This window comes from Rhinolophus sinicus, chromosome X, assembly GCF_036562045.2.
Source record: "Rhinolophus sinicus isolate RSC01 chromosome X, ASM3656204v1, whole genome shotgun sequence".
Classification (NCBI taxonomy): Eukaryota; Metazoa; Chordata; class Mammalia; order Chiroptera; family Rhinolophidae; genus Rhinolophus; species Rhinolophus sinicus.
This window is the reverse complement of record NC_133768.1, coordinates 113,169,067-113,193,797: the sequence shown is the minus strand read 5'-3', so window position 1 is coordinate 113,193,797 and position 24,731 is coordinate 113,169,067.

The window sequence follows — 24,731 nt, the reverse complement described above, 5'->3', positions numbered from 1 at the left end:
ATTATTACTATATTTTCTATGTTGTACTTTATATCTTTGGCTGGGTATTTAGCCAAAGAAATCCAAAACACTAATTCAAAAAGACATATGCACCCCTATGTTCATTGCAGCGCTATTTACAGTAGCCAAGGTATGGAAGCAACTTAAGAGACCATCAATAGACGATTGAATAAAGAAGAGGTGGTACATATATACAAAGGAATATTACTCGGCCATAAATATGAACTTTTACCATTTGTGACAACATGAATGGGTATAGAGGGTACTATGATAAGGGAAATAAGTCAGACAGAGAGACAAATATTTCACTTATATGAGATGCAATAAAAAATACAGTGAATGTTTAAATTAAAAAAAAATTACAGTAAAAGACATATTGCTATTAATGCCCCTCGAAATACTTCCTCTCTCTTTGAACACACTTATCTCATCATTCCTGCCACTTTCTGAAGCAGTTCTGGAAGTCCTTTTCCATGAGTGTCTTTAGTTACGCTGTCATGGCTGCCTCAATGTCCTGAATCAATTCAAAACATTTACCTTTCATGGTCATTTTTTACTTTGGGGAAGAGCAAGAAGTCGCAAGGTGCCAGATCTGGTGAATAAGGTGGGTGTTTTTAATTGACAGAAATTACCACATACCAGAAGTGATGTGTGACATGGCGCATTGTCATGATGGAGATGAAGTAAAGGCATTCACGAAAGAGGACTTCCAGAACTGCTTCAGAATGTGGCAAGAACAACAAGTGTGTTCAAAGTGAGGGGGAGTATTCTGAGGGGGATTAATGGCAATGTGTCTTTCACTGTAATAACATTTTTTTGTTTAAACATGCACCATAGTTTTTTATCACACCTTGTGTGTGGACTCTAAAAAAACAAAACAAACAAACAAACAAAAACAGAAACAGACTCATAGATACAGAGAACAAATTGATGGCCACTAGATGGGAGAGGAGTTTGGGGCCTGGGTGAAAAAAGTAAAGGGATTAAGAAGTACAAATAGGTCGTCACAAAATAGTCATGGGGATGTAAAGTACAGTATAGTGAATATAGTCAATAATATTGTAATAACTATGTATGGTACAAGTGGGTACTAGACTAATTGGGGGGATCACTGAATAAATTATAGTCATGTCTGTCCACTATGCTATATGTCTGAAATTGATATAAAATAATATTGAATGTGAACTGTCACTGAAAAATAATAATAAATAATTTTTTTAAACTCTTAGAAGGAAATATAGAGGTAAATCACCATGACTTTGGATTTGGCAAACAGTTCTTATGTATGACACAAAAGCAGGAGCCATCAAAAGAGAGAGAGAGAGAGAGAGAGAGAGAGAGAGAGAGAGAGAGAGAGAGAGAGAGAGAGGTGGGGGGGCTTGGGTTCTGCTTTTATTTGGGTCAAGAGTGGGTTGCATAGGGTTTTGTGGTTTCACTCTTTTTGAATTTAAAATAAAATTGTGGTACTTAAGTACAGGAAGTGAAAAGCAAGAGGTCAAACAATCAGATATCTAGGTCAACCAGAGCTTTCTAAAAAAGGGGAAATTCCATGGGTGGAGAAGTCTGGCTCTTTATCTACTTGTGTAGCTGGCAATGTGTTTATTCAGCATGGATGTGCTGAAGTGGATGTGTTGGCACTCAAAAGCTTAATGTCAGGCACTTACTTACATTACAATCAAAAAAACTAATTGCCATGTACTTACACTACAATAAGGAACCCTTACAACTCAGTAATAAAAAGATAAACAACCGATTTAAAAATAGGCAAAGGATCTGAGTAAACAGTTTCCCAAAGAAATATAAATGACCAATTAGCACATGAATAGATGCTCAAAATAATTAGTTACCTGAGAAATACAAATCAAAACCATGAGATATCACTTCACACCAACTAGGTTGGCTAGAATAATCAAAAATTTAGATAACAAGGCATGATGGCAGCGATGTGGAGCAATAAGAACTTTCCTACACTGTTGGTGAAAATATAAAAAAGTACAGACACTTTGGAAAACAGTCTGGCAGCTCCTTAAATAATTAAACATAGGATACCATATGACTCAGTAATTCCACTCCTAGCTATACACCCAAGAGAAATAAAATACGCGCAGACAGAAAATTGTTTATATCAGCATTGTTCATAATAGCTGACAGTCAGAAACAACCCAAATGTCCATCAATGGATAAATAGATAAAGAAAATGCGGTATATCCATACAAGGGAATATCAATCAGTCATACAAAGAATGAAGGACTAATACATGTGGTAACATGGAAAAACCCTAAAAAAGGTATGCTAAGTGAAAGAAGTCAGTCACAGAAAATTCCATTCATGTGAAACTCCAGTATGGGAAAATCTGCAGACACAGAAAATAGATTAGTGGTTGCTGAAGGATGTGGGTTATGGGTTAGGTGGCAATAGGTAAAGGGTACAAAATTTCTTTTAGAAATGATGAAAATGTTCAAAAATTGACTGTGCTAATTGTTGAACATATCTGTAAATATATCCAAATCCATTGAATTGTACACTTTAAGTGGGTGAATTTTATGGGATGTAAATTATCTTTCTATAATTCTATTTAAAGAAGAAGGAATTAATTAATAATTGAATAAATTTAGATAATTATAGATGAATATCAGTTCAACCCTCACCAAATAGCACAAAATCTGAATTGATATGATATGCATGAATGAGGCATTTTTTAATCATTGCAACACTATGAATCAACAAATCGATTTAACATCAATTACCTAAGTTCCCAGAGATGAGTCCTAAAAATGGATCTGAACTTGGCTAGGGTTATTAGTGTCAAGAACCATCCAGTGTTAAAATAATAAGCCCATAGGTAGAAAATTCATTAGATGTGTGTGGTTGGTAAGTGATCAAAGGACCACTGAACAAATGTGAAGACAATCACACACGAGGTAAGAAACCAAGATTGAGGAAGTTCGGGCTATTTACATCAAGTCCACCAAAATGGTTGGCTAAGCCAGTGGTTCCTTATCCTGGCTGTACAAAGAATCATCACGGAAGCTTTTAAGTCAGAATCTCTGGGAGTGGAGCCTAAGCCTCGGTATTTTTAAAGTTTCCTGTGTGAGTCTAAAGGACTTCCAGAGTGGAAAACTACTGGAATAGGCCAAGAGAAACTGGATGTGATCAAGAGAGAACGGACCAAGGGGAAAATGCTCACCTGGAGGGTTGATCCAATTCGGTTCGTTGGTGAGCTCTGTAGATTGTGGGGAGTCAAACACTTGAGTATGGGGAGTAGGATTACCCTGAAGCCTAAAATGACAGATCTAAAAGGGCCCTTAGTGATTCCCAAATCTAACTCCTGCTTTCTCTTCGGCACCCAGTGTAGGGGACATATGTACGCAAAGAAGGGAAAGGATTTGCCTGAAGTCAGAGTGAGTCATTGGCTGACCCCAGGTCTTCTGACTCCAAATTAGTGCCCTTTACCATGCCCCACTGCCTTCCTGCTTTATAGTCTAAAACTGGGTTTAAAAGGCAGGCAGTTCTTAAATGGCCTATTAATGCATTCAGTCCTTTCCCCAACTCTCTTTCCAAACCTGCCTAAGGGCTTCAAATCTTTATCTTAAATACTGCTCTTTCGAAGCTACATTACATAATCAGTTCAGCAATAAACCTTTCAAGTTATACGACTTTTAGTCAAAGCAAATCTTTTGGCCTTATTTTCCTGCCAAGATTCATGACTCCTGCCTGTCTCATCCTATGAGCATAATAATAAATATCCTTTAGTGAATGCCAACAGCAGCCTGGGCACTCTAAGGCACTTGGGATGTGCGGGCTGGTGAAGGAGTTGGAGCTTGAGCCCATTCTTTTCTTATCCTGACTTTCACCCTTCTGAAGACCAAAAACACCCTCCACTCATACCTGACCATACCTGCAAAGTCTACTATTGCCATGTTTTATGTAGGAAGTTTGTTCCAACCATTGTATCAGCCAGCTGAAATTCTCTCCTTGATTGCCCAATATTGTTCTTTCCTTTCTCTGACTGTAGTTATTTCTGCTATTCTGTATATGTATTGGTCCCTATTGTAAGTTTAATTTAACTCTTTGGTGAGCTGGCCAACATCTTCCTGTTTGTATGACAACTTCTTCATTATCTATGTCTCTGTCTTCCCTTTCCCAGACTAGACTACTGCTTCTCATTTCACAGTTGCCTCTACCAACTCAATTCACAATTTCCTCACCCATCCCACAAGCTGACACTGACATACAAAGAGTAGGATGTCTACTTGTCTTGACTCTATTTCTTCACTCCTAGAAGCAGAACACATATTTCAGACTATAAGCAAAGCTTTATAACCAGCCCTGTGTTTTCTCATGCCCATAAATAGTGCTTCAGGGTAGAAGAGTCAAGGGATAGGGGGAGATGTGGACTTTACTCTGCAACTACATTAGCTTTGGTGTTTCAGATCAAATCCACCAACATTTGTTTTTCTGGCTCTACTCCAGTTGCTTTCTTTGGATTTTGTATCATGTTCAATTGATCACTGAAGCCTTAGAGGAATTGGCTGTAACAGTTGAGAATGTCCTGAGCCCACTGCACACAAGCACTCTTCAGAAATGTCATAAATGAAGACTGTCCCAGAGTCTTCCAATCTGAATACCCTGAAAACAGAGAAAAGGACTCTGGGCATGGTCATTAGATTCCATTGGGAGAAGAGTAGAACAGTTGAGATGCTAAAACAGGATGCAGGGGAATCTCATAACCTCCCGTCTGTTTTGAGGATTTCCCATTTTGAGGCATAGCCAATATGACACCACCTGTAATTCATTGTCTCACATCTCCAATAGTAATTCTGTCATGTGAGTTCCCCCTCAGCTCTATCTGGCCATAAATGGAAATAATATGCGTGGGACTTGGTGCACAGATATGAGGGTTTCACTCCTGATTCTGAGTAAACCTTTGCGAATTATTAAACTTTTCCCAGCCACAGTTTCCTCATATGAAAAAAAAGAAGATATAGTACATTGCTTGCAAAGCTTTGAGAATTCAATGATATAAATTTGATGTAAGAATATCTGCCACAGAGCAGAGACAAGATAAATGATAATTTCCATATTTTTCTCTTCTACTCCCTGCCAGGAACTGCTTCATGAATCGGTCATAACCTAGCTGGGTCCTGGCCCCCAAAACTCTGGGTTGGCTCCAAGAGCTGGGGAAAAAATAATGATAATAGCTCTTACATAGAATTAGCTTACAATAGCCCTAGACACTGAGCTAATTGTTTTATATGTATCATCTCATTTAATCTTCACAACGACCCTATGATATAGGTTGTTATCTCCATTTTATATATAGAACAATTGATGTATAGAAATGTTTGATAATTTACCCAAGATATACAACTAGTAAGTGACAGAGCCAGGATTTGAACCAAAGCAGTCTAACTTTAGAGAGTTTTTGCTCCTAATGGCTACATCAGATGTCTGGTAACACTAGACTTGGCTTAAGTGGAGTAAACACCAACTTGAAATTGTCATCCTTTCACTGCAGGGCATGTCCAGAGAAGCAGAGTCCAGAGCCATCGGGTCTAAGGGCTGCAACTACCCACTCCTGCAACTTTTCCCCTTTACCTTTGTGTCCAATGACTTAGGCCTGTGAAGAGAGCAACATTTTGCAATTTTCTGGCAGTAGAGAAAGTTCTGTAAGAACTCCTCAAATGTACTTTGCCCCAAACACAGCTCCTGCCACCGCATTGCTACTGTAGCAGCCAAAATCCTTCTCCGGCCTGGAAGACAGTCAGCACCCCTTCTTTAGCTGTCACTCTGTAGTTGGCTAGGATAGTTGAAGCTTGTGTTCCAAGTTGAAAATGTATTTGATTGGGTGGAAACATCTTTAGTGGACTAAGGACCTGAGCTATGTGTGTGGGGGGGGCGGAGTGCCAGGCCAGAGTTGGTGGCTTTGCACAATCCACTCCTAAGTACACCAAGCAACTAATGAGGGGGGAGGGGTTCCTCTCTTCATGTACCATGAGCACCTGGGTAGTAGCTTCTCTTTCACAGCTATATCCTCTAGGGATAATATGTTGATTCCTGCCCCTTTTCATCCCAAGGCTACTGGCAGGGAAGGCTGTGAGGTTGATGCCAACTGATAATTAGATTGAGGTCATGTAGAGACAATTTTCATTAGCCCTGGAATGACTGAATGTACTACTAATTGATTTACTGTGTGATCTTGAACCAATCACCTTTCCTCTCTGAGACTCTGTTTTCCCATCTGTATGAAAAATCCATAGTTTTCTAATTGTTTTAAGCACCAATCTTTTTTTTCTCTCATATGAAACATCAAATCAAAGCCTGGTATATAAAGGAGAAAAACAGGAGAGTTGCTCTTGTCCGCTAAGGGTAGCAGGAGTGGCAGGGATGGGAGTGGTTAAAGGGAGGGGATTCTACCCTGGAGCCTCACCTGCTTGTATTCACCTTTACGCCCCCATGGTAGCCCCTGATGCACCTTGGAGGAACACAATTTGAAAACTTCTGATCCACATAGTCTTGTGTCCCCCACCTAAAATGAATGGTCTTACAATTGCTGGTGGTAGGGAAAATGGGGTACCTGGGATTAGGAAAGAGGAATTAGGCAAAGGTAATGAATGATAAGACTACCCTTCTCAATCTTCAGAGAAAAAAGATTCAGGAACACTGATTGATAGTCAGGTGGTGAGTGACATTGAGAAAGTGGCTCCCTTCCCCACAATCCCCACCTCTAAGGATAAGAATGAGACAGGGAAGTTGGGAAGCCCAAATTCTAACTGGTAATGGTGTAGCCAGTGGTAAGAACCAAGGGTTCCCAAGTCTTCATCTGATTCAAGCTCTGACTTGTTGTGTAACCTTTGTCCAGTAAATCTCCCTCCTTCTCTGGGCCTGTTTCTGCCTTTCTGACACTAGAGAGGCAACGCTAATCAACATGGGAAGGCTGAGGCCACTATGATGCAAATGTTGGAGCAGAAAGACATTCTCTGTCTTCCTCAGAAAGCCATTCCTTACTCCATGTCCCATCTTGAACCCCTCAGCATCCTACCTCCCTCAAGCAGCCCTGTGAAGATTCCTCAATGGTTTTTTGTTTGTTTTTGTTTGTTTGTTTATTTGTTTGTTTGTTTTCTGGGCTTTCTTCAGGGCCAGTAGGAAAAATATATGTCTCCTTCCAACTTGGAATCCAAGCCTTAAGCCCTGTTCATGAAACACATGAAGTAGGGAGTACGTTGTAATGATAGAAGGTTACACTTTTACAACGGGTGGGGCTCTGCCCTCTTAAAATGGGCTTGTGTCTTGGAAATGCCCTCAGACAAACATCTTGAGTGCTGCCTAATGGCTCAGCATGAAAACATCCCCAGGGTAACAAGGACAGGACATTTTAGGGCACCCTGGGTAACACAGGAAAATCATACCAGGTTTCTCTTCTGTCTAACTTGGGTCTGGAGCTCAGAGGGACTATAACAGGCTTTTTTCCCACAGATTTGCCTTGCACTTTGGTCCTATAAGGAAATAGTAAGCACATACAAATTAGGAGAATACAGGGAGGGATTAATAAAAAGACTATTTACAAAGGTGTGAATGGGATGTAGGGAAAGCACAAGGCCTAATGCACTACTCACAATGCGTCTGTCACCACTGTTAAGTCACAAGGCGTGAAAGGAGGGAGTTACTGAAATCTGGAATGCAAGTCTCATGGAGGGGGTCATCAGGAGAGGAGCTATGATGTTGATAGTTACAGACAGCTCAAGGTGACAATTCAGGGAGGGAGATGGAAGAATAAAGACCCTGGCTCCACTCTTCTCCCTCCCTCCAATATTACGCCAGGGTTCCCCCTGAACAAACCCAAGTAGATACCAGAAGACACTGGAGCATGTGAATGTACAAGTCAGCCTCTTGGGCCAGAGAGCAGGTTGGAGGAGTATCAAAGAGTGGAGCTAGTGTAGCAAAAGGAAGCCAGCCAGTATAGTTTGGCTGATGAATTCAGCACGTCACACCACTTTCCTCCTGCCACAAAATCTATTCTTGTTGTCTCATTAGCTCTATTCTGACATCCTTTCAGATATATATCTTCTGACTCCAGAGATTTCCAGCTCAAGTATCCAATCTAGAACCTTCTAGTCTCAGACGCTTCTACAGTCAGAAACTTCCTGGCATCTTTGACTCCAAACTCCACTGCTCCAGAATCCTTTTAGAAACATTTGTCCTAAGAAGCCAACTGACACTAAAATACTCTTTCCCTATAAATTTATCTGTAAAATAAGCCACATGGCTGAATTGCTTCAGCTTCAGGGCAGTTATTGGGTCTCTTGCTCCTCTGCGTACCATGCAGACAAGTTGTTGTCACTCTATAAATAATAATGAAAGATGAGTGTCGTAAAGCAGACTGGCATTGCTCACTGGCCAGACCAGCAAGGCAGGGTGAGAGATGACTGGAGGATTAGGGAGGGGTACCAAGTGAGATGAAAATGTTGATCTGGCTAAATGGAATGACCTTCACTCCATTGCTAGGTGAGATAGGAAAGGGGCCAAAGACGTCATTGACAGCCTAGCCTGGGCATCCTAGGTGGTTCTCTAGAGGCAGAAGTCTACAGTTTAAATCCCTCATAAAGAGTGCTTTCACCTAAAATGTCTGTATCCTACCCATAGCAGGGAGGTGCCATAGGGCCAATAGCATTGAATTTGACACCAAAATGTCTGGGTTCGAGTCTCTGCTTATTACCGGTTGTGTGAACTCGGCCCACTTTTTTCTCTCTGTCCTTTAGTTCATCTAATAGGGATAATAGTCCCTTTCCTGCTTCCTTTCTTAGGGTGGCTTCTGAGGACCCAGAAAGATCATGGTTGGAAAAGCAGCAGTTTATGCACTATAAAATTCTGGTTCCAGGGTTCCTCCATAGTGAGTGTGTTTGAGTGAGTGATACAATGTGTGTGAGTGAGAGACTTTCAGCATGTTATTGTGTGTAACTGAGTATGCATGATTGGGTGTGAGAAAGTAAAGGAAGGAGTAATAGGATTGACTGAGGGGATATGTGTGAGAGAACACACATGAATGTGTGGGGGTATTTGTGTGAGAGCTAACATCTTTGCTGGGAAACACATGAGAGAGAATGTGAAAGAGGAAATATGAATATTTGTCAGTTTGTGAGATTCTGAGAGCTTGTGGGAGAATAAATGCAGGTCATAAGTGACGTATATATGGATGTGAATATATAGTTTGGACCACATGAATTGCCGTTTTTATAGGTTCATAACGCTTCAACATTGGGAATTTCATGTGGTTCAACCCATTATGTAAGTATATAAGATTGGATGGGTAGTTGGTGATGTATGAGTGAATTGTTTGAACAAGCCACAATTCATATTTGTGAATGAATGAATGCATATGTTTAAGCAAATGTGGTATTTTTGAGTAAATGAATTGTGCCTGAAATCTAATGTATATGTTGTTGCTAGAGCATATGTGAATGTGAATGATGAGTTTGAATATGACCATGCATGTGAGTTCATGTGTGTGTGTGTGTGTGTGTGTGTGAGAGAGAGAGAGAGAGAGAGAGAGAGAGAGAGAGAGAGAGACAGAGAGAAAGAGAGAGAAAGAGAGAGAGAGACAGAGAGAGAGAGAGCTAGAGTGACAGAGAGACAGAGAGAGATATTGAACACAAAGAGAACCTAGCCTTTGGACTCTGTACTAGTGAACAGATGCCCTCCCCTCAACTCATAACTTTCAAAACAAAAACCAAAAAACACACAAGCTTTCCAAGCTGAAAATTTCCACACAGGCTTTCCATCCCAAAAGGGGGTCTTTTATTTTTAATTTTTTTCTCTGCTTCGAGCCTCGTGCCTAGCCATTTTGGGCCGAGGAGAGGAGTAAGTGCCCAGCTCTACTCAGAGAATAATTGGGAACATTTTGCTACACACACAAAAAAAAACTGGAAAATGACTGGCGTGTGGGGTTGAAACTTGGTGCGGGTTGTAGCCTGCAAGACAAAGGGCCCCTCAGCTACTTTATTTGTTCTCTTTAAAAGTAGCCCTAAGTGACTGAAATATCGCTCACCACCACAAGCAGTATGAAATTTCACCACCAGTTGGAGTTACGTAACTGTCTCCATGGCAACCAAAGCCCATAAACATGCAGTATCACTGTTGGCTGGTTACATAGCAGTGGTTTTAGTGCCCTCACCACCCCTCGCCTTCTGCACTTCCTAGGTTGTTTTCTCTTTTTATCCCCCTTTTCCTATTTTCCTTTCCTGTCAAAAGCAAGAAAATTAAATGTTAAGGAAAATGAGTGGAAACTGAAGCTCCTTAAGCAGTGGGTGCACATGAGGTAAGTCTTCTCTGAGGAACAGTGTGGGTGCTCAGCTTGTCTGCAGGCCAGCTCACACCAGGGAAATTACTGCTTCCCACTATTAAACCACAACCCACAGACACACATACTATGTAGTGGCTACTGTTGAAAGGAAATCAGGCAGGCTGAAGAGAAAGCAGGTAGAGGGTCCAAAAGAAATCCCGAAAACTGGACCTCCCAGGACTCCTTCCCTTGAGTATTCTTAGGAGCCCTGGGGCAGTGACAGCATGGTAGAGATGGTGGTAATAGATGTTTCTGAGTTGAGAGAATAAGGTTTGGGAAAACGGGGACACATTCCTCCTTAGGCAACATCACTATTTTTCCCAGAGCTTGGAGTTTGAACTGTGTTCTCACAGTTCAAAAGGCAGGAACTGAGATCAAAAGTGCAACATTAGATACTGGGATTCATGGATTCCAAGCATTGGATCCATCTCTTAGTGTCTGTATGATCACAGAAAACTAACAGAATCTCAGGGTTGCTGGATGCATGAAAAACATGCTGCTATTCCCTCTTGAACACTTACAGTGATAGGGAAATCATTATCTATGATCATGGCCCTCTTCTTCCATGGATTACTCTGAAAGACAATCATTGCATTGAACTGAAATTTGGCTCCCTAAGGATTCCATCGACAGGTTTTTGCTCGGTCCCCTGGGCTACCCATTTCCTAGTTGTTCTCTTTACCCTGTGAGAAGCCTTTCAGAAATCTTCCAGACACCATATCCACATGAGTCTTCGCTTCTTCCAACTAAACCGCCCCATTTCCTTCAACTGTTCCTCATGAGTGTTCAGATCTCCCTCTTTAGCTGTTCACTCTTCTCTGTACAAGTTCCTGATTTGCTGTATTCCCACTTAAGTGTGGCATCCAGAACTTGATACAACCTCTAGGTAAAGTCTGACAAATTAGAAAATCACTTATTACCTAATTATCAGCAAGAGGTGATCAATTCCAGAAATGGGACTGCAGGCCAGAATGAGAAGTTACATGAAGTGTCAAAAAGGGGGAAGAGGCTCAGGAATGCTTCTCTCCTAAAATCAGTCTCTCTATCCTGGAAAACTGGGCATTAAATGCTTTGTACTACCATTCTAAATTTAATGTGCAGCCCTCAGGTCTAAATGAGCTTCTTTCCCACAATCCCATGACCACCAGTGCCTCATCCCTGCCATAACTGTCAACTGGGTATGGGAGAGCCATAGGTAGCCTCCATGACAATTCCCTTTGTTCCTGCCTTGATCCCTAGAAACACTGGTCCTGGTGAAAGCAGGGCCTTAATCCTTCTGGAGCCCTTTTATACTTTGCTCACTGCCAGAGCTGCACTTCTTGTCCTGGGAGTTACAGAGCAGGCCCGCAGTTTCCTGTCTGAGCTCTTCTGCAGCTAGAGCTCTAAGTTTACTTAGGACTTGCCTGTTCAAGGACAATGTCAGATCAGAGGATGGTGTCATGATGCCAGGTATAGTGAAGGAGGGGGAAAGGGGATGGTAACCTTTGAGCCCTGCCCACTCGTCTCTGATGGTTGTGGTTCCAGAATCTTCATATAAAAGGAAATTAGGGGAAGCATTTGTCTGGACGACTGCATTGATTTGATATACAGTCTATATGTATTTGGGGTGGCTTTGAAAGGCTAATGGAGATTATGGGGGGGGGGGGCTAAAGCCTCTCCAAACATAGTCCTTGGCAAATCATTCCTTTGGCTTGGATGTGTTTCTGTTCAGAGCTCTGTGTATATGCATGCACACATATTTGCCCAGCTGTCAAAAGTTCCTGGTACATATGTGGGAGCCTGGAGTTGTGCTGGTGTCACCAAAACTGGTCTGCTGTTTATGAGCAAGCTGGAAAGACTGAGCAAAAAATAGAGAATGATCATGAAAATATCAAGGGACATCAGCCCCAGCAGGAGTGGAGTTGAGCCAATCAATGGCTGATAGGCAAGAAAACTGTCATTTTTTTGAGTATTTAAACTGTGTGCCAGAAATGATGTTGAATGATTTCATATATATTTATCTCACTTAACCCTCACAACCCACTGACCACTCCTTCCATGTCCCCCACCCAATGTAGTTATTATAATCCTATCTCGCAGAGAGAAAAATGGAGAGTAGAAGCAATTTGCTCAAGTTCGCGTGGCTATGTGACAGAACTGGGATTCAGTCCCAATAATGTCTGCCTCTAATGGGGGCTGCCTTCTGTTTTTTTGAATCAGTAAGAGTAACTGAGTCTAAGCAATGGCCCCAGGCTTCACCTCTCACATATGAGAGCCATCTTGCTGTGGTGTGCTATCGGTCATGGGAGTTGATGCTGGGCTGGCAGGTGAGTGGAGACCATTTCCATTGCAGTGGGCATACAGCATCAACAACACTCATTGCCTTGGCGTTGACTCACTATGTGATGTTAGGCAAATCCCTTCCCACTCTCTGGATCTCAGTTCCCCATCTTTAAAAATAGCTGTGATGAAGGCTAAATGAGATCATTTAGCACCATCCTGATACTTAATAGGAACTTAATAGGTAGTAGCTTAGCAGAGAGTTCAGCCGGCTGACCTTCCTGTTGGAATAATTTCTGAATCTGTGATTCTTCTCTTCTTGCCAGGAAAGGAGGGTGAACTGCACTGACTGGCACAGTATATGTTAATTTAGGGCATTGTCACCTTACAGTCTTGAGGTAGCAAACTGAGTTCCTTCAACAAACTTTAGCTAAATGCGTATTCTCAACCATATATTTTATTAACATTGGGCTAGATGTTAGGACTTCATTGATGTATAATGTATGGGTCTTGCTTTATAGGGGTTTCCTGAGAGAATCAGGATAGGGAGAAGTTTCAGGAATAGATCAGGAGAGCGGGGCAGCAACAGCAACCCTAATTGACCTAGGAGAGCAATAAGTGAATCAGGGCCCTTGGGGAAAGAACTAAGGCAGCTTGAGGAGCCATCAGATGTAGGTGGTGAAAGCCAGGCATGGTTTAAAGAGTAGCAGTGACAAGGGCATTGAGAACAAATTACCATTGTCTGCTAGGCCCTTTACGATCTCCCCACCATCTCTCTGGCCTCATCTCCTCACCTTGCTCACTCCAGCTGCTCTGGCTTCTTTATTGTTCCTTGAAGATATCAGATACACTACAGCCTTTGCACTTGCTACTCCCTCTTCCATCATATGTTCACATGGCTCACTCTCACCTACTTCTGGTCTTCACTCAAATTTCACTTTCTCAGGGAGACTTTCTTTGTCCATCGTATCAAAATTTACATCCACCCCTTCAATAGTTCTTATCCATCTGCGTTGATTTATTTTTCTACTAGTTAGCACTTACCACTATATATATTTGATGTATTCTCCCTGTTTCTGCCTTCCTCACAAGAATGTAAGTGCCAGGGATTATTGTCCCATTTCTCTACTGCTGTATCCTCAGTGCCTACCCTGTACATAGTAGGTACTCAATAAAGTTTTTGAATCAGCGATTAATAGTAAGATTTACTAAATGTTGAATGAATCATTTACTCCATTTTAAGGAGTCAAGGGCCCTTTTGAAATTCTGATTGAAGATATGGACACTCTCTGTAAAATAATGCATGTACTCCTTCCCCCTCGCTAGATTACCAGCTATTAGGAATCCACAAGCTCATTGCATTCCCACAACCATGCTCAGAGGCGGGCATTTTATCTCTGTTTTGCTTGTGGGGACAGTGATGCTCAGAGAGGTAAGCTAAGTTACCAAAAATCATAGAGTATGTGAGAGAGCTGGGGCTATACGCAAAGTCGCCAATATTCTGACCACTGCCATTTGCTGCCCCTAGGCCCATGATGCACTTACCTTGTACAAAGCTAGGGCTTGGACTAGGGCTGGGAAAAACCACTGTGGTAGACAGCTTCTATGAGGGCATGCAACGATCCCAGCCTCCTGGTAATCATACCCGTCTGTAATTCCCTGCCTTTCAGTGACTTGCTCCTAATTAATAGAATGTGGCAAAAGTGATAGGATGTCACTTGCTCCTAATTAATAGAATGTGGCAAAAGTGATGGGATGTCACTTCTGAGGACAGGTTATGAAAGACTGTAATTTTCATCTTGCTCTCTCACTTGCTTTCTCTGATGAAGCAAACTACTATTATTGCGAGCTGCTCTATAGAGGCCCATGTTGGAAGGAACTGAAGGAGACTTCTACTAGATAGCTAGCAAAAAACTGAGACCCTCAGTCCAACTGCTCACAAGGAACTGAATCCTGACAAGAGCCACAAGAGTAAACTTAGAAGCTGATCCTGCCCTAGTTGACCCTTAACATGACTGCAACTCCAGCCAACCCTTTGACTGCAGCCTATAAGAGATCCTGAGCCAGAGGCATCCAGATAAGGCATGCCTGGCTTCCTGACCCACAGTTAAATGACAGTCCATTATTTTAAGGTGCTAACTTTTGAGATAACGTGTTATGCAGCAATAGATAATTAACAAAAGCAGAAACACGAAATGGCCTACCCCACACTGGCCTCACTGCCTCAGCTGCCACACCTCTCTCCCTGGTCCTAACTCCAAAAGCTTTTCTCCCACCCAACATGTTGGGAGCAATAACCCATTTGGGACCCTAAAGGACTGGAACTTGAAGAATAGCAACAGGATTGTAAGGATTGTTGTATATGGGAAGAATTTGGTAATTTTAATTGAAATAAAATTTGTGTTTTTCACAGCCTGATTTCTTTCAGACCCTGGGCCTGAATGACCAAGATAATTTTCAAGGCTGTTTAAAACTGTTGTTGACTAACGAGACTTCTCATCTGGAAATCAGGAGACCTGTGTTATGCCAATCAAGCAGTCCACAGTATTTTTCAGCTGCCATCTTTGGGCCTGGCATTATGCTTGGTATTGAGGAGACTGTGGTAAACAAATTAGGTCCAGTCCCTGCCCTCATAAGACTTCCAGGGTAGTAGTAATACTCCTAGATTGGCCACTCACAGCAGATCCATGGGCAATTCCCTTCTATCTACCCTCAGTTTCCTCATTGGTAACATGAGTGGCAGCTGGCATACATGAAAGGCCTGTTTCAGCTCCTCAACACTGCACTTTTGTAAAAATGCAAGGCCTGTGCTCAAGTGATCAAGGGAGCTGCCTCCTGGCTTGTTGGTTACTCAGGGCCGTCAAGGTTAAATGATGCGCCCAGGGTCATGTGGGCAAATGGTGGCAGTATCTTGAGCTGTCTCTCAAAATTACATTAACATTTATAGCACAAAGGAAAAAAATCTGTTCGATAATGCTTGCTTAATGATACTCTGTTCCCAAATAGACAGTAAACAAGATGAAAGAAAAGAAATTGTTAATACTTTCTACAAGCCAATAATATTTAACTAACGAACAGTAATTATCTTATTAAACCTAAATGAACAACAGCAAAGTGAACTTTTCTGGACCTCTCCTCTTGCTGAGGCATCTAGAGGCTGCAAAAGATTATCTGCTCCAGTGGAACCCTCTTTATGCTTAAAGAGCATTATTCTCTGGAGGTGGTAAGTCAGTTTGGGCTGGTACTACCATGTTTCCCAGAAAATAAGCCCTAGCATGATATTACAGGATGACATCCCCTGAACATAAGCCCTAAGGAATCTTTTGGAGCAAACCTTAACGTAAGACCTGATCTTATTTTCGGGGAAACACAGTAGTAGGGTTGAGGGAAGGAAACAAAAGATGTTGCTTGAGAAAATGGCTATGGAATGGAAAAAAGGGAATGCTGGGCTTTTAGAGGATCAGAAATGGGCAAAACAAAGTGAAGACTCTTTCTACAGATAGGGAGGTACTTACAGGAGAAGGACTTACCTGAGATTACTAAACTCTTTTCAGTGGCAAAGCTTAGATTAGAATCTGTGCCTTGGGGCAGCTGCTTGGTTCAGTGGTTAGAGCGCAGTGCTCATAACATGAAGGTGGCCGGTTCAATCCCCACATGGACCAGTCAGCTGCGCCCTCCACAACTAGATTGAAGACAATGACTTGACTTGGAGCTGAGCTGCGCCCCCCACAATTAGATTGAAAACAATGACTTGACATGGAGTTGATGGGTCCTGGAAAAACACACTGTTCCCCAATATTCCCCAATTAAAAAAAAATCTGTGCCTTTACATGGCACCAGCCTGCAGAAACCCACTTGCACTGAATGGATGATATCTAGCAGTTAGGAGCATACCTTCTCAAGGCAAATGACCTGAGTTAAAATGTATTCTCTGCCATGTGCTACCTTGTTTCCCAGAAAATAAGACCGGGTCTTATATTAATTCTTGCTCCAAAAGACGCATTAGGGCTTATGTTCAGGGGATGTCAACCTGAAAAATCATGCTAGGGCTTATTTTCTGGCTAGGTCTTATTTTCGGGGAAATAAGGTAGCTGTGTGACCCTGTGTAACTTACTTTACCTCTCTGCACCTCCACTACCTCATCTGTAAATACAGATGATAATATAACCCACCTCATAAGATTGTCAGGAGGAATAACTGAGTTAATATTTGCAAAGCACTCAGAGCAGTGCGGGTCATAAAGTAAATGCTGTGTAAGTGATTGTTAAATAAACAAACAAGGTTTTTACTTAATTATAAGCAAATCCAATAACCCAAGCAAGCCAGTAGTAAGAGGAAGGCTTTCTTAGTGATCCCTGTATCTCCTTTCTGAGGCGTTTCCCTTGCCTGGCTACACATCGAGACCCTACTCCTCCTCAGGCAGCACACTCCTCTTCGGGTTCCCAGTGCCCTGCTACGCTCTCCCCCACTTCTGTAATGGCAATAACTGATCAATCCAAAGAACTCTCACATTCATTGCCTCATCAGATCAGCATAACAACTCAGGCATAGAGCAATGAGTTTTATTTTCATTTTACAAATGAAAACACACAGGCCCAGGGACTTGATGTAACTGCTGTAACTTTCTAGATTTAACATGGTGCTATGATTCTAGTCCAAACATTACTACTCACTTGCTGTGTGACGTGAGTGCTGTCTTCCCATCACTGTGCCTCAATTTCCTCATTCACTCAAAGAGGTGGTTGGATGAGATGATCTTAGAAACAACCTAATTTAAAGGTCACATACCTTTTTAAAAAAAGAAAGAAAAAAAGAACTAGAGAGAAAGAGTGAGGCGGGGAGGAAGGGAGTGACGAAAGAAATAGCAAGTGTTGCTGAGGGTGCAGATAAGTTTGTGTTCTGTTGACAGGAATATAAAATGGTATAGCTGCTATGGAAAACAATATGAAGGTTCCTCAAAAAATTAAAAATAAAACTACCATATGATTCAGTAATCCCCCTTCTGAATATTTAACCAAAAGAATTGAAAATAGATTCTCCATGAGATATTTGCACTCACTTTTTATTGCAGCATTGTTCACAATATCCAAGAAGTGAAAAAACATCTAAATGCCCATCAACAGAGGAATGGATAACGAAAATGTGATACATGTATATTAGAATATTATTTAGCCTTTAAAAACGGAGGAAATCCTATCATCTGCTAAGCTGGATAAGCATTGAGGACAAAGTAAGCCAGTCACAAGTGGACAAATACTGCATGATTTCACTTATATAAAGTATCTACAATAGTCAGACTTATAGAAATAGCAAGTAGAATGGTGATACCAGGAGCTGAGGGTGGAGGTGAGTGGAAATGGAGAGTTGCTGTTCAATAAGTATAGAATTTCAGTCAAGCAAGATGAAAAAGTTATATGACAAAATATGCTATTGTTGCTCAATAAATATTGATAATTGATTGGTAATTATCAAGTGCCAAAAGATGTCAATAAAGCAAGTAATTGAGTCAAGAACCAGCAATTAATTAATTGTCACTATTAACTAAACCAACTGTAAAATTCTCCAGTGGGGTAGTTGTTTGAAAGTTGCATGATGGTATCACTGCTTTTTTGTCATCGCTAATCTTTGTTGATGCAACTGGTAAAAGATCTATTACTATCATTATTTCCTCATACACTAACATTCAGTTAAAACTGTTTTCTCATACCTAACATCAATTTCCTTAATTACACCTAATAATAAACCAAATATATTAATATCAAAAAAAAAAGGTCACATACCTGGTTTGTAGTGGAGGAGCAGGAACTGACATCCTGCTAAGACACTCCTTGAATTTCCCTATGCCTTTTTCTTACAAATGAGTAAGGAGTCTGAGAGAGTTCAGAAAATACACTCAGCCCATTTGCCCCTTTATCCCCTTTCTCTTTTCCTTTACCGAGTACCACGGGGTTAAGCAATAAGTAGGACAGGGCACTTATTTTGTTACATTAAAGGAATGATTCTAAGACCATAAAATGTCAGAGGAGAGAAGGCCTTTGAAGACATCTTTTAGATCACTGGCTATGAAACTGCGATGCACATACCTCAGGGGTCCTCACCACTGTACTGGAGGTACACAGCCTATAGAGTGACTCTCTCCTGGAGAATTAACTTTACTAGAAGAAGAATTATATTGAAATAAACATGTATTTGTTACGGAATGGCATGCAAACATAGGGATGAGCTTTTTAAGGTTAAAAACAAAACCTACAAAGACTTTGTACTCCAACTTGGATTGGAAAATATCTGAAATGCATTCTAATAATATCACAGTTGGGGAAACTGATATACAAACAGAGGAAGAGTCTTCCTCCACAGGGTCACAAAGAGACAATTAACAAAGAAATTACTTGAATCCAAACCACTGACGTCCTGGACAATTATGCTTTCCGACATCTAACCTCTTCTGTCCGCTCAGGCCATAGAAGGCAGGAGAGAGCCAAGGAGGACCTGAAGACTGTTCCTTGGTGGGTGAAGAAACACCTCACTAATACGGATGCATTGCTTTGCTTCTCAAGCCCTGTTTCTTCATTTGTAAGAAGCTGACATAAGAGTTCAATGTATTGATAATAATTCAGGCTCTGAATTCAGAATGCCTAGGTTTAAATCCTAGCCCTGTGACTATCTGTCTAGCTGTCTGACCTTGGCAAGTTACTTAACCTCTCTCTGCCTCAGTCTCATGTAAAAATAGGATAAAAATAGCACATATCTCTTCACCTTTTTCACCCAACCCCCCAACCCCCCACCCCTCTGGCAACTGTCAGTTTGTTCTCTGTATCTATGAGTCTGTTTCTGTTTTTTTCATTTATTTTGTTCTTTAGATTCCACATATAAGTGAGATCATATAGTATTTGTCTTTCTCTGTCTGACTTAGTACACTCGGCACAATACCCTCTAGGTCCATCCATGTTGTCACAGATGGCAAAATTTCATTCTGTTTTATGAGTGAGTAATATTCCATCGTATATATGTACCACATCTTAAATTGTTAGTCACAAAATAGTCATGGGGATGTAAAGTACAGCACAGGGAATATAGTGAATAACACTGTAATAATTATGTAGAGTGCCAGGTGGATACTAGACTCATTGGGAAAATCAGTTTAGAAGTTATATAAATATCTAACCACTATGCTATATACCTGAAACCAATATAATATTGTATGTCTACTGTAATCAAAAAAAATTTTTTTTTCTGTATTCAGTTTGATTTCTCTCTCTTTTTTTAAATTTATTGGAGTGACAATTGTTAGTAAAATTACATAGATTTCAGGTGTACAATTCTGTATTACATCATCTATAAATCCCAGTGTGTATTCACCACCCAGAGTCAGTTCTCCTTCCATCACCATATATTTGATACCCCTTACCCTCATCTCCCACCCCCCACCCCCCTTACCCTCTAGTAACCACTACACTATTGTCTGTGTCTTATAAGTTTCTGTTTGTCTTGTTCTTTTATTGTTTTTGGTTTATATACCACATATCAGTGAAATCACATGGTTCTCTGCTTTTCCTGTCTGATTTATTTCGCTCAGCATTACACTCTCAAGATCCATCCATGTTGTCACAAATGTTCCTATATCATCTTTTCTTACCGCCGAATAGTATTCCATTGTGTATATATACCACAACTTCTTTATCCATTCATCTATCGAAGGACATTTTGGTTGTTTCCATGTCTTGGCCACGGTAAACAAAGCTGCAATGAACATTGGAGCACACCTGTCTTTATGTATAAATGTTTTCAGATTTTTTGGGTAGATACCCAGGAGAGGGATTGCTGGGTCATATGGCAATTCTGTTTGTAATTTTTTGAGGAACGTCCACACTGCCTTCCATAACGGCTGCACCAGTCTGCATTCCCACCAACAGTGTATGAGGGTTCCTTTTTCTCCACAGCCTCTCCAAAACTTGTTACTGTTTGTATTGTTGATGATAGCCATTCTGACTGGGGTGAGGTGATATCTCATTGTGGTTTTTATTTGCATTTCCCTGATAATTAGTGATGTTGAACGTTTTTTCATGTCTATCAGTCATTTGTATGGTCCCCTTTGTAGAAATGTCTCTTCAGGTCCTCTGCCCATTTTTCAATTGGGTTGTTTGTTTTTTTGTTGTTGAGTTGCATGAGTTCCTTGTGTATTCTGGATATTAGCCCCTTATCGGAGGCACTATTTGCAAAAATCTTCTCCCATTCAGTTGGTGGCCTCTTTATTTTGTCAATGGTTTCTTTTGCTGTGCAGAAGCTTTTAAGTTTCATATAGTCCCATTTATTTATATTAGCTTTTACTTCCATTGCCTTTGGAGTCAAATTCATAAAATGCTCTTTGAACCCAAGGTCCATAAGTTTAGTACCTATGTTTTCTTCTATGCAGTTTATTGTATCAGGTCTTATGCTTAAATCTTTGATCCATTTTGAATTAACTTTGGTACATGGTAACAAATAGCAGTCCAGTTTCATTCTTTTGCACGTGGCTATCCAATTCTCCCAGTACCATTTATTGAAGAGACTGTCTTCGCTCCATTGTATGTTTTTAGCTTCTTTGTCAAAAATTATCTGTCCATATTTATGTGGTTTTATTTCTGGGTTCTCAATTCTATTCTATTGGTCTATGTGTCTATTTTTCTGCCAATACCATGCTGTTTTGATTATTGTGGCCCTGTAGTACAAGCTAAAGTCAGGGAGTGTGACACCTCCATTATTGTTCTTTTTTCTTAAGATTGCTTTGGCTATTCGGGGTCTTTTGTGGTTCCAAACAAATCTGATGATTTTTTGTTCTATTTCTTTAAAATATGCCATTGGGTTTTGATGGGGATTGCATTGAATCTGTATATTGTTTTGGGTAATATGGCCATTTTAGCTATGTTGATTCTTCCAATCCGTGATCATGGAATGTCTTTCCATTTCTTTGTGTCTTCTTCAATTTCTTTCAAAAATGTCTTATAGTTTTCAGCATATAGGTCTTTCACATCCTTGGTTAAGTTTATTCCCAGGTATTTAATTCTTTTTTCTGCAATTGCAAAAGTAATTGTTTTTTGTATTTCTTTTTCTGAGATTTCATTGTTAGTATATAGGAAGGCAATGGACTTTTGTGCGTTGATTTTGTAGCCGGCAACTTATTGTATTCGTTGATTGTTTCTAATAGCTTTTTGGTGGAGTCTTTAAAAAAATTTTTTTTAATTTTTAAAAAGCACCTATCTCATAGGATTGTTCTGAGAATTTAATGAGTTAATACAGTCAAAGCACTTAGAACAGTGATAATTAGTTACTTATTATTGTTAAAAATGAGAAGCCATGGGGCTATGCTTACAGCACAGCTGCCTCCCTAGACACCTCTGTGGGACCCCAAAAGAAGAGAGCATAATTTATAAACCACAGTGATCATAAAGGTGGCCCAGATCTGAGTTGTTGGAAATGGAATGTGTGACAAGCTAAGAACCTTTCAGAAAACAAAAATATCATCCAGAATGTCCTGATATCTAAACAGACTGTAGGCCTTGTATGAGTTTCAGAAAGGACCATAGTGGTACGTTACATGGCTACTGATGTATGTGCTCATATTTGTCCTCAAGGAAAACATCTGACTCTTTGGATTCCAGACACAGAGAAAAACACAGTAAGATGATAATTGGAAATAGTTTCAAACAATGGGAAATGGACCCTGAGAGAAGCAGGTTCTCCAACAAGGAGATTTGTTACCCTTGGCAGTGAAGACGCTTAAACACAGTAGTGGGGGGAATTGCTGAGGGCAGGGCCTTCCCTGGTCAGGAGGGGCTCCTCACCAGGCATTTGGGGTTTAGATATCTGGTTTCCCCATTTCTATGGCCTCACCAATGCCCTTTGGATCTTAACCTATTTGTCTCTGTTTGGTGCTTATTATAACTCCTATCCCTTATTATAGGGAAAACTTTGAGCAGGTTGCCCAGCCACGATCCAACTGCCCCTCCCAGTGCCCCTGGGTCTCTGAGTTATGACATTTACCACTTATGTCATCATTCAGCAAGTTTGTACCTTAATTTTAACATGTTCTGGCCCATTGGTCTTTTGAGACAGTTATTTTAAAACTGTATGTCCTGAAGTATTCTGTGAAGGTATAGAAATCACCTAGAAGGGACAGTCCCCACTTCACCCACAAGAGCTCTGCTTTGATCTGTTTTCTATACCATGGGTCCCTGTCGAATTTTACTTGGGGTTAAAAGTTTTATTGTTAAAAGCAGGTGGAAAATCCCTATATGAAGTGTTATAATCATTTCAATAGTCCAGAAATGTCAATTTGTTGGCAACCAAAGAACTTTTTTTTGAGTCATATTCCAACTGGTGTCAGACTGCAGGTCCTGATTTTGGGGGCAAAAACAAAAACCAACAAAGGACAACCATCATATACTAGGAAAGAAAACTTGTTTCCTGCCATCAAGGATCTGAGGTTACAATTAAGAATGCAATACAAAGAGCCTGGGATTACCTAAGCCTTTAATTGTTCAGAACGAAACTACATGGTTCTGATTTTAGGAACTCAGAGGAGATAGACTCTGAGGAAGACGAAGTGGAATTGTAGCTGGTATCTGAAAGATGAGAAAGTAGGCTGACGAGAGGCAAAGAAATAGATAAGTAGAAAGGCAGAGACTGGAGTGAGGATAGTATCAAGAAAGTAAGAGATCATGGGGAAAGTGGGCTCTGTAAGGAATCAAGTCTGGTTGAGAATCATGGGTGGTTGATACTGGGCTCAGTGAGAGAGAAGTTCACTGGAGTCAGGATGGGAGGACCCTGGAATGCCAAGCAAAAAATTTGGACTTGATGCATTTTCTGACCATCCAGGGTTGATAGGGTAGAGTAGAGGGCACTGAAGGAAGCAGCACTAGCAGGAGGACTTAAACAGTGATCCAGGCGAGGCCTTCTCAAAGGCTTCCTTGGAGACAGAGGCCTACTTGCCACTGGCCCTCAGCTCAGTGCTTGGAACTCTAGTCATCACTCATATGCTTTTTTATATTGCTGGGAAAGGCCTATTTCTACATCTCTCATAGCACCTAGCACAATGTTATACACAGTAATGTTCAAGAAATGTTTGTGGACACAAAATAAAAGTCATTTAAAATACAAAACTAAAGCCTTTGGTGGCTAATGAATGTTGGGTACAACTGGGGAAGAGTCTGTGACCCACTCTTCCTACCATCTCTCCAGAGCTTCCCCACACCTCAGACAGTCTGCACAATCCCTCTGCCCATAAGCCCAGTAATTAGGCTTCATTCTTCTTACTTTACAGATGGCAAAAGTAAGATTCAGAAAAGTAAATGAACTTGCCCAACAATGCCTAGCTAATGGCATAGGTGTGAGTGAAACTCAGGACTTCTGATTGCAAATGCATTGCTCTGTGTGAATCTTTGGTCTATTTGGAAACTCATGTACTAAGAGCCACCTCCAGCTCTTCTCTGTGCACTGTCTGGGCAAATAGCTAAACCCTCTCTTCACTAACCTACAGAGACGGTGAGTAAATAGAATGAACTAAAGTAAACTGGTAGAAGTGTTGGACTTGGAGTCAAAGGTCCTGGTTTCTAGTCTGAGTTCTACCATAGCCTCAGTTTCTGAATCTGAAAATTGGGCACTCTGCAGAGCTTTCCTGCACGGCTCATGCTCACAGGCAAAGAAGCATGTACCTATCTCCCTAGCATGCTAAGGTAACTCAAGATGACAATGCCCTTGAACCCGATTACTTCAACCTATTTCTCTATCTCCCAATGGGATAGATCACCTTCTCAGGGGGCGGTCTGGAGACCTAGGATCATGGCAGCTTTTTAAATGATTGAATCACTTGGCTTGGTTGGCTCTGGTATATTCACTCAGCCAAACACTTTTGTCAAAGGGATCCCTTTGCCTACTTCTCTCAACCAGGAAGCTCCTAAATTCTGCTCTTTGTCTTGTTCCTTTCCTGTGTTTATGCATTGTTCTTAGATACCTGGAGGTAACTATGATTGGTGCCTCATTGCTCATAAATCTACGAGATCAGATAATAAATTTTATTTATCATTGCCAATCCAAAGGCAGCCAACGTCCAGTGACTGCAGCAAATAAATGAAATCAAAATGGTGAACTCCCTTGT